Raw genomic sequence first — 11940 nt, forward strand, 5'->3', positions numbered from 1 at the left:
ACACCCTTGTAATACCTGGTTGCCACAGTTATTCTAAAATAAAAGCTGGGCTGGGCATGTGCCTTATAGGATGTGACCATGATGGATGGGGGCAGCAGAAGTGTCTTCAGGAAGACTCCAAAAGGTGGCACCATCATTGGCTAGAGGTAGGTTTGTGTGCCTCAGTGCTATATACAGCAAGGCCAGCAATACTTTCACATTGGAATGACATACATGATGTCAGGGACCTGCTACGTGGGACATAACTGCTGAGTTTACTTCTAGCCTCATATGGCAGCATTAGTACCTCTGATGAAGAGCAGAGCTCACCATTGCTCTAATCTACCATTCTAGAAAACATTACAGCAACACAAAGCTGCCTTCTCATAGTTAAAAACATTAAAACCATTCCAACAGAAACCTTTAAACAGAATTCTAAATGACTACTTGACCCCCTGCGCTTCCAAGGCCTCCACAATTGGAGGTGCAGAAGGCCGTTCCTTGGGGTTCTCGCTGGTGCACACGAAGAACAATTCAATCACCTTCTGGTAGGACTCATCCAGCTTGTCCATGTTAAGTGCCGGTCTCGTGCCCAAAGCTTCGTAATAAGCGCCCTCATCAAAGTCATCCATGAAGGATTCCTCTGGACAGAGAATGGAGATGAACAGTTATTGATTACAGACGGCACAATCAGAATCAGAATTTAAAGTCTACCACATAGCCCTACTTGATGGGAGTTTAAAGAAAAAGAAAATCATCTTCCTCCCATCACACAGCTGTAAAATGCCAGCTCCTCGGACCAGTACAAACTAGCATTTGACATTCGAATCAAGAGCTTCGTTGTCCATTAGACAGAAGAAGATGTGACACATTTAGGGGCCTGAAATCCAAGGAGCTCCATGGGGACACAGGGATTGATTTTAAGAATAATACTAAGCACTGCCGCAGAATTGTAGAGGATTTGGTGGATATGAAAAGGGGCCATTAACCACCTCAATACTCAAGACCAAATATTGTAAAACAAACAAAAAATAAATAAAAAGTCTGTTTCTGTTAGAAAATTTTGTAAAGAAGTCATTTTTCTCCTGCACCGATGGGGCACAGATGAGGCGGCACCGATGGGGTACAGATGAGGTGGCACCGATGGGGTACAGATGGGGCACAGATGAGGCGGCACCGATGGGGCACAGATGAGGCGACACCGATGGGGCACAGATGAGGGGGCACCGATGGGGTACAGATGGGGCACAGATGAGGCGGCACCGATGGGGCACAGATGAGGCGGCACCGATGGGGTACAGATGGGGCACAGATGAGGCGGCACCGATGGGGTACAGATGGGGCGGCACCGATGATATGTACAGGTCTCCCCTGTGAGGAAATGCTGCTGATCGGCTCTCTCCTCCCACTCTTTCAGTGAGAGAGTCAAGCAGATAACTGCCATTTCCTTGTTTACATATGATTGGACACAGCTGATCACATGGGTAAAGAGCCGATGTTTCTTTACTGAGATCGGAGACGCGCCCAGAACAAGAGACAATCGGTGACAGCCCCTCAGGGAAGCACGGGGAGAGGCTTGTTTACACAGACCTCTCCTCCTCCTTCAGCTCTGTGACCCGATCGCGGGACACCAGCGGCGATCGGGTCCGCTGGTCCCGCGGCCACAGATCACAGGACCGGGTCGGGAGCCAGGCGCGCGCTCCCGACCCACGGCTGGGCACTTAAAGAATCACGTACCGGTACGTGATTGTGCCCAGCCGTGCCATTCTGCCGACGTATATATTGGCGCGAGGCGGTCCTTAAGTGGTTAAAGCAGGGCTGATCCTCCACTCCTCCCCATAGCTAGACACCAGTCCCAGCTGCTTCTGTAAATTCTACATAAATGATTAGCCCTTACTTACATTGGCCACAGCCAGAAATACTAGGGGGCCGAGAAACTTGCTTTGAACCTTAAAATTATGTTTTTCAATAAACAAAAAACCACAGACTTTAGAAGAACATGTTATACTACTTAACTGCACAGAGCGGCCCTGAGACAGTAAAGCCTGGAAAAGGCAGCTGCCTCTCCACAGGTCATGCAATCTTCTGGGACCTGTGACGTTTCCCAGAAAATCGCAGGGGGGAGGGGTGAGAACTTCTGCCCAAGCAGAAGTGGGTGCAGGAACCTGTTGAAACTAGGTAATGGGGGGTGGTAAAAGCAGTACATCCCTTTTGGGCGGAGCTCCGATTTAAGGCTGGGTTCACACGGTTTGTGGAGCGCCCCTGTTCTCCGTTTTTTATGGGGGGGGGGGGCAGAATTTTGCCTCAATTCAGACCTGAAAACAGCCAAAGACACACCGGACCCTTCTGCAGTGCACTCTGTAGCCGCCCCGGAGATGTGTGAAGCGGCTCCAATGACAGCCGGTCACACTCTCCCGTCATGTGAAATGGATGCGGGGAAACCCTCATCCAATTCCCACAAGTGTGAACCCGGCCTTCACTTCCGATATGTAGTCACCAATATGCAGGACTTACCTGTCCTAGATTTGCTGACTAGTAACACGTCCTACTTTGTCATCTATTTTGGAACATTCTCCCCCTCCCCCCACCTTTATTCTCCGACAAAACAAGATGATGAATGCTGAGCTGACCTTTTCATCAGGTAAACGCTGACACGGGTTCCATAAGCAAACTTCTGCATGAATGGTGAAGCTGGGATGGCGAACGTTGGTGATGGACACATCTGTGAATAAAAGAGGATTGGCTTCATTAGCTTGGAGGATGTACGTTGTGTTTCAAGGTTTCTCCCAGCAACACTGGGAGAGAATTAGGGCTGCAACTAACCATTATTTTCACCATCCATTAGTTGGCCGATTAATCGCTTAATAACCTTAAAAAAAAAATGTGGATCAAATTGACGTTCATTTTCAACCACAGTGAGGGGAAAATGTAGAAATAACAGAAAAGGTCTTAGTGGAAGGAATTTTCAGACAGTGGATGTGGTTTTCATTCAGATACTACCTTCATTTTAAAAACAAGTGAAAATTTCAAACAAAATTCTTTCATTCAGCGAATGTAGAAAGATTTTTAGTCTGAATATTCTCATCTGAAAATTGATCGGTGTGGTCAGCACAAGGCTCGGTACACACCTATGCAGTTTGCTTTTGATCTGTTTCTGCAGTGCCTTTTGCTGTGCGTTTTGATTTTTGCGCACGTGATTTTTCTGCAATTTGTATTTTTACATTTTTTTTGGGCACACAAATTGCTGCAAAAACACATGACACGCTTTTCTGCAGCTTCTCCATTGAAGTATATTGAACCAATAAAGCATTATTTTGCGTTTAAAAGTCCCCGCCCCTTTCAGATGTGAACGTGTCCCATAGGAAACCATGGAAATGAACTGCAGTGCATTTCTGCAAAAAGCACCAAAAACGCATAGATGTGAACCGGGTCTAACGCGTTTAGTAACATAATGGGGTTACAAAACTAAAAAACTAAAATGAGCCCTTTATAGTAGAAAAAGCCGATAATCACTACTGAAAGGGGTTCATTTTTTACTTTAGAACAGTGACAGGAATATTTATAGTAGCGATTATTTGCTATCTTTGTATTATAAAGGGCTCATTTTAGGTTTTTTTAACCCATTAGGTTACCGGCCGATTCATCGATTATGAAAATAGGAATCGATTCATTTCATAATGGATTAGTTGTTTCAGCCCTAGAGAGACTATTGTGATTAGGGTTGACACCTGTCCAGGATTCACCCGGACAGTTCGGGTTTGGAATCATGTGTCCGGGTTTCAGACTGTCTGAGACCCAGACACATTATTTAAACTGTACTATGGCCTCCCAGCTGGGTTGCTGGCTGCAGTTGTCTAAGCTGAGAGTGTCTGTAACACTCTCTTTCACACAGCCCAAAGCCAGCACTAACAATTCCCTCTTCCCCAACAAAACACACACAGACAGGAGAGGAGAGAGGGCTCAATCTGCACCTCTTCCCCCCACCCCCTACTCCTCTTTGTCTGCCCACATTCCAATGCCTGGTGCTGTGCCTCAGAAAAAGGAAAGTGGGGGCCGAAAATTTGAAGCCCAGCAGCCTCAGATACATTTGGATGAGAGGTGCTGACTTCCAAAGGGTGAGTGAGCTCACCATCCCTGCGTGTCTGAAGTCTACCCCTTCTCTCTCCTGCCTCTGAGAGAGTACACTAAGGTAAATCAGGGTTCTCTCCATACATCAGTGTTCTCAGTGTCCCCCCTTAAATCAGGGTTCCCAGAGCATCCCTTATGTTAGAGTCCCCAGAATTCTCCCTTACATCAGAGTCTGCAGAGTCCCCCCTTAGAGTGAAAGGGAACTCTGTGAGTTCAGATATAAAAGGGGGACTCCGTGGACTCTGACGTAAAGGGGGACTCTTGTTATTAACTTCATATGATTAGAAATATTATTTAATACCAAAATATATCTATAGTTTATACTATAATAAAAATTGGTGTGCACCGATCAAGTGTTTGGGTTTGACGTGAAGAAAAGGTGACAACCCTAATTGTGATCATGGGAGGAATCGGGCCGCAGCACCTCAGAAATCAGCCAGAAGAGGCGAGACAATGTTATGTGAGCAGCACAGACCTCTCCAATCCCGGGGCGGGAGATCACACTGACAGCACAAAGCTTACACTATATACCTCTATACTGCTCAGTCCCAAACATCCAGACTGCAAAACTACATCAGATGCCTGTTTTTACCGCCCCCCGCCCAACTCACCATCTGAAAGGTCTCTTTCATGAGTAGTTCTTCCCGTTATTACCAGTTCATAATTACAGACCTTCCCAGCTGCTTGCTCTGGGGGGCACCTGAGCAGGGCTCCATCCCAAGTTATTGCTCGGTGTGCCCAGTCACAGAGTGCAGCTCAGCCCCCCCCCCTCCTCTCATTATCTCAGATTGACAGTATACAGAGCCAATGAATGAGAAGAGACCCGGGAGAGCCACTGACCTCCTGCACATTACTGGCTCAGGTAAGTATAAGGAGGGGGCTGCTGCACCCAGGTGCTTTTTACAACCACTTTAACCGCTTCAGCCCCGAAAGATTTTACCCCCCCTCCTGACCAGAGAACTTTTTGCAATTCAGCACTGCGTCGCTTTAACTGACCATTATGCAGTTGGGTGACGTAGCATCCAAAAATAAATAAATGCCCCCCCCCCACCACAAATAGAGCTTTCTTTTGGAGGTATTTAATCGCCTCTTCATTTTTTCTTTTTTGCGTTATAAACAAAAAAAGCGACAATTTTGAAAACAAAAAATAAAACAAAGCAATGTTTTTTTTACTTTTTGCTATAATAAATATCCCCCAAAGATATATAAAAAATATTTTTTCCCCAGTTTAGGCCGACATGTATTCTACATATTTTTGTAGAAAAAAAAAAAAAATCAATAAGTGTATATTGATTGGTTTACGCAAAAGGTAAAGCGTCTACAAAATAGGGATAGTTATGGCATATTTATTATTTTATTATTTTTACTAGTAATGCCGGCGACTTGCAACTTTTACCGGGACGGCAACATGGCGGACACGTCGGACAATTTTGACACATTTTTTGGGACTATTGGCATTTATACAGCGATCAATGCTATAAATATGCATCAATTACTGTAAACATGTCACTGGCAGGGAAGGGGTTAACACTAGGGGGCGATCAAGGGGTTAATGCGTCCTCTACTACATGTTCTAACTGAAGGGGGGGAGGGGACTGTGTAGGGGAGATGACAGATGGCTCTTCATACTCTGTGTGAACAGATGATCTGTCTCTTCTCCCCTCAGATAAGAAACACACAGATCGCTGTTCTCCGGGTGATGGCATCGGTTTCATGGACGAGCACGCGCGCCCCTAGTGGCTGAATATGGAAGCAACGTAACATGACGGCGATTCGCAGAGCCGCGTTTCCGCAGTACAACCGCGGCGGCTGGTCGGCAAGCCGTTAACTACTTTCCACCGGCGCTATAGAAAGACTGTTACAGCGCGGCCTTCCGGTGGTGGGAGGGAGACCACAGATGTCCTCCCGTGATGGTGCCGCTCACGTGCCCCCTGCGGCGCGCTCTCCAATCATCGAGTTCTTCCCACTCAGCTGATCACAGAACAGGGTAAAGAGCCAATCGCTGCGGCACTTTATCACATGATCAGCTCTCAGCCAACAGCTGATCACAGAAGTAAACAGAAGCCGATTATCTGCTTTTTTATTCTCACAATCAGCGGAAGGAGAAAATAAAGCAGCCAGTAACCAGCTTCTGTTACAGGGACATCGGTCCCAATATGTGCCCATCAGTGCCGCTAGTCTGTGCCCCCTACCCGTGCCTCATCAGTGTCACCTACCAGTGCCACTAAAGTGTGCCCCCTACCCGTGCCTCATCAGTGTCACCTACCAGTGCCACTAAAGTGTGCCCCCTACCCGTGCCTCATCAGTGTCACCTACCAGTGCCACTAAAGTGTGCCCCCTACCCGTGCCTCATCAGTGTCACCTACCAGTGCCGCTAGTCTGTGCCCCCTACCCGTGCCTCATCAGTGTCACCTACCAGTGCCACTAAAGTGTGCCCCCTACCCGTGCCTCATCAGTGTCACCTACCAGTGCCACTAAAGTATGCCCCCTACCCGTGCCTCATCAGTGTCACCTACCAGTGTCACTAAAGTGTGCCCCCTACCCGTGCCTCATCAGTGTCACCTACCAGTGTCACTAAAGTGTGCCCCCTACCCGTGCCTCATCAGTGTCACCTACCAGTGCCACTAAAGTGTGCCCCCTACCCGTGCCTCATCAGTGTCACCTACCAGTGCCACTAAAGTGTGCCCCCTACCCGTGCCTCATCAGTGTCACCTACCAGTGTCACTAAAGTGTGCCCCCTACCCGTGCCTCATCATTGTCACCTACCAGTGCCACTAAAGTGTAACCCCCTACCCGTGCCTCATCAGTGTCACCTACCAGTGCCACTAAAGTGTGCCCCCTACCAACATCCCATCCCCTAACATCCCATCAATACTCCTCCAGACTACACCCCTCCTCCTCCGAGAAATACACCCCACCTCATCAAAGAGCACCGACACCTGAAGAGCGACAGAGAACCTCCCATCAATACTCCTCATTACACCCCTCCCCCTCCGAGAAATACACCCCCACCTCATCGAAGAGCACCGACACATGAAGAGCGACAGAGAACCTCCCATCAATACTCCTCATCACCTCACCTTACACCCCTCCCCCTCACCTGACACCCCTCCCTCTCACACTGCCCCTCCCCCTCTGTATAGCTGAGTAGAGTTGGGGTCCCTCCTGGGATGATGGGGGATGGTAGTAGAGCTCAGCCTATGATTGGTCCTCTGTGTGTGTTGGGGGAGGGGGACCCTCTATAGTGGACACTCCCCCTCCCCCTCGATACTTCGGGGTCTAACCTGGCGAGAGATGATCATGACTACCAGACACTGTGCGTTTCAATCCCTGCCCCGCCCCTTCCGCTACCGGCCCCACCTTCCTTGCTGGTCACTTGTCCCGCCGCTGATTGGACGCCTCCATATTAGTAAACAGAGAGGAGGAATGAGGGGTGGGGCTGTGTCTCTTATCTCCTCCCCCTGCAGTGTACGGTTACCACGGAGATGAGTGCGAGGAGGGTGGAGCCTGTGTGATAGGGGAGGAGCTGAGAGACAAAGGGTGGAGAGTGAAGATTTCATACAAGAGAATCGGGCGGACTGACCGCTGCAGAGCTGGCTCCGGTGTTCCGTCAGATTCCGCGACCCCTCAGAATTAGTAACGGAAGTGACGATCCGTCGTCGCCATCTTGCTACACCAGGCACTCCTCCACTGTGAGGATAGACCGAGAAGGGGGGGGGGGAAGGCGGACATCTTGTTACACCCACCAGAGTTTTGCATTTTACACTTTTTATAAAACACAAAATCGGAGGTTATATGGTGAAATCCCACGGACTGAACTCAGAGTTTTCTGTCACATTAGCAAACGTGTGAGGTGGGCAGGTTTGCCGCGGCTTTTAAAATGTAACATCCAAACATTCCGATTTCTAAATACTCTATTTATGCATCAAACTCCGGTGGGTGTAACAAGATGTCCGCCTTCTCAGTGTATGCTTACTATAGAGGAGTGCGGGGTATAGTAAGATGGCTGCGACTGAACGTCACTTCCGTTATCAATTGTGATTGGTTAGTAGAGCGCGGTACGGATCTTCACACGGCGGGCGGCCCCGGGGAGCAGCATGAGGCTCATCACCCCTCCCCCCCTCATGGAGAAATAATTGGTGTGTAATAATGATAAAATAAAAGAAATGAAAAGATTTGATGTGCGGAGAGGATTTCTAAGGCTCCATTCACAATGTTATCATAAGAATAGAGATCTTTATTTCAGCCATGGGACTGTAAGGGTTAAATCTCATTCACAATAACATGTTCTTCCAGGAGCCGTATATCCCTATTACATCCGTATACTGGCTCCTTTAAGAAAAATCGTCAGTTAATTTTTCAAAAAAAAAAAAAAAAAAAGTCACATGACTGCACTGTGATTTCATTGGCTGAGCCAAAGTCACTGTGATTGGCTGAGCCAAAGTCACTGTGATTGGCTGAGCCAAAGTCACTGTGATTGGCTGAGCCAAAGTCACTGTGATTGGCTGAGCCAAAGTCGCTGTGATTTCATTGGCTGAGTCCCCCTATATATTCAGACGCTGGGGCAGAATTCATCAGAAGTTGACTGTCCACTGACAAGTGAGGTTGGCTTTTATCTCTCCTGAGAGATACCTTGTGATATTATTGGATTTGATTTCGGTCAATTCAATTTCATTGCAATATTTGTTGTCATACATTTAAAGCGAGTTTCTTTATTCTTAATAATGAACCGATTTAAATGTAATCAGATTGTTTCTCTGAAAAACATCAAAGAGAAACCCAGCAAAGGAAGGGCCATGGTAGGAGGTGTCAGTGACCAGCCTGCAGATACCCCAACCAAAAAGCCCTCCAAGCTGAAGAGGACCCGAGCGTTTGTGCGCGGCTGTTTCAGAGCCGTCGTTCGATGTTTCGGTTCCGGCTGTAAAGCCAATAGACATCACCGGGATACAGACACTGAGATTGGTAAGTGTTTTTATTCAAAGAATTTTTTTTTTTTTATAAATTTTTTTTTTTTTTTTTTTCCAAAAAAAATTTTTTTTTCACTTTTTTTTTTCAAAGTATATTATTTTCTTCATATTTTTTTTTTTCAAAAAAAATTTTTTTTTTTTTCAAAAAAATTTTTTTTTTTTTTCAAAAAAAATTTTTTTTTTCAAAGAAATTTTTTTTTCAAAAAAATGTTTTGGGGTCACATTCCCATAGGTACAAATGTTTTTTTAATATTTTTTAAATCAAGTCCTTTTTTATGACATTTTTTAGTTACAATCAACACAAGACATACACCAGGGCTCCACAAACCCCAGGCGCCAGGTCACCAATGCCACCAGAAATCACAACCTGGCGCCTAAGCTGCCACCAGCCCACTCACTATCACTATTAACAATGACTGACCCCCTCCCCCCTCCTCCACACTCTGCGGCTGCGCACTGTGTGTGACACTGACAAGCAAAGCAGAGATCCCTATCCCCAAGCTTCAATGTTCAGTGTCCTCATCCCTATCCCCGAGCTTCAATGTTCAGTGTCCTCATCCCTATCCCCGAGCTTCAATGTTCAGTGTCCTCATCCCTATCCCCGAGCTTCAATGTTCAGTGTCCTCATCCTTATCCCCCTGCTTCAATGTTCAGTGTCCTCATCCCTATCCCCGAGCTTCAATGTTCAGTGTCCTCATCCCTATCCCCGAGCTTCAATGTTCAGTGTCCTCATCCTTATCCCCGAGCTTCAATGTTCAGTGGCCTCATCCCTATCCCCGAGCTTCAATGTTCAGTGTCCTCATCCCTATCCCCGAGCTTCAATGTTCAGTGTCCTCATCCTTATCCCGAGCTTCAATGTTCAGTGTCCTCATCCCTATCCCCGAGCTTCAATGTTCAGTGTCCTCATCCCTATCCCTGAGCTTCAATGTTCAGTGGCCTCATCCCTATCCCCGAGCTTCAATGTTCAGTGTCCTCATCCCTATCCCCGAGCTTCAATGTTCAGTGTCCTCATCCTTATCCCCCTGCTTCAATGTTCAGTGTCCTCATCCCTATCCCCGAGCTTCAATGTTCAGTGTCCTCATCCCTATCCCCGAGCTTCAATGTTCAGTGTCCTCATCCTTATCCCCGAGCTTCAATGTTCAGTGGCCTCATCCCTATCCCCGAGCTTCAATGTTCAGTGTCCTCATCCCTATCCCCGAGCTTCAATGTTCAGTGTCCTCATCCCTATCCCCGAGCTTCAATGTTCAGTGTCCTCATCCTTATCCCCGAGCTTCAATGTTCAGTGGCCTCATCCCTATCCCCGAGCTTCAATGTTCAGTGTCCTCATCCCTATCCCCGAGCTTCAATGTTCAGTGTCCTCATCCCTATCCCCGAGCTTCAATGTTCAGTGTCCTCATCCCTATCCCCGAGCTTCAATGTTCAGTGTCCTCATCCTTATCCCCCTGCTTCAATGTTCAGTGTCCTCATCCCTATCCCCGAGCTTCAATGTTCAGTGTCCTCATCCCTATCCCCGAGCTTCAATGTTCAGTGTCCTCATCCTTATCCCCGAGCTTCAATGTTCAGTGGCCTCATCCCTATCCCCGAGCTTCAATGTTCAGTGTCCTCATCCCTATCCCCGAGCTTCAATGTTCAGTGTCCTCATCCTTATCCCGAGCTTCAATGTTCAGTGTCCTCATCCCTATCCCCGAGCTTCAATGTTCAGTGTCCTCATCCCTATCCCTGAGCTTCAATGTTCAGTGGCCTCATCCCTATCCCCGAGCTTCAATGTTCAGTGTCCTCATCCCTATCCCCGAGCTTCAATGTTCAGTGTCCTCATCCTTATCCCCCTGCTTCAATGTTCAGTGTCCTCATCCCTATCCCCGAGCTTCAATGTTCAGTGTCCTCATCCCTATCCCCGAGCTTCAATGTTCAGTGTCCTCATCCTTATCCCCGAGCTTCAATGTTCAGTGGCCTCATCCCTATCCCCGAGCTTCAATGTTCAGTGTCCTCATCCCTATCCCCGAGCTTCAATGTTCAGTGTCCTCATCCTTATCCCCGAGCTTCAATGTTCAGTGGCCTCATCCCTATCCCCGAGCTTCAATGTTCAGTGTCCTCATCCTTATCCCCGAGCTTCAATGTTCAGTGTCCTCATCCCTATCCCCCTGCTTCAATGTTCAGTGTCCTCATCCCTATCCCCGAGCTTCAATGTTCAGTGTCCTCATCCCTATCCCCGAGCTTCAATGTTCAGGGAGCAAAATATGACACTACACCGCCTCTCTGTTACTTGTCAGCTTCACACCCCGGCCGAGTCCCGCCCATTCCGACATTAAAGCGGGAGTCCGCCATTTTTTTTTTTAAAAGCCAGCAGCTACAAATACTGCAGCTGCTGACTTTTAAAACAATGACACTTACCCGCCCAGCGCGCCCGCGATGTCGGCACCCGAAGCTGATCTCTCGATCGTCTCTCGGGTGCTGCCGCTGCCATCTTGGGTATGGGAACCAGGAAGTGGAGCCTTTTGGCTTCATTTCCCGGTTCCCTACTGCGCATGCGCGAGTCGCGCTGCGCAATAAGGATGGTCCCCGCTGTCTCTGGGATCCGTGTGTTTCCCAGCAGGCAGCGGGGGACCTTCGGAAAGGGGTGTAGCTTCTGCAGAATCTACGCCGGAAGTGGGTGCAGATACCTGTACTGTACAGGTACCTGCACCCCCCTCCCCCCTGAAAGGTGCCAATTGTGGCGCCGGAGGGGGGGAGGGTTCCAATGAGCGGAAGGTGCACTTTAGGGTGGAGCTCCGCTTTAAGCTCAATTCTGACAGCTCCTCTGTTACATTTCAGTAATAGAGAGCTCAGTGTAAAACCTGCCAGTGCCACCTGCCAGCGCCAACCAGTG

Source organism: Lithobates pipiens, unplaced genomic scaffold, assembly GCF_037356315.1.
Source record: "Lithobates pipiens isolate NorthernLeopardFrog02 unplaced genomic scaffold, aLitPip1_a1.2 Scaffold_79, whole genome shotgun sequence".
Classification (NCBI taxonomy): Eukaryota; Metazoa; Chordata; class Amphibia; order Anura; family Ranidae; genus Lithobates; species Lithobates pipiens.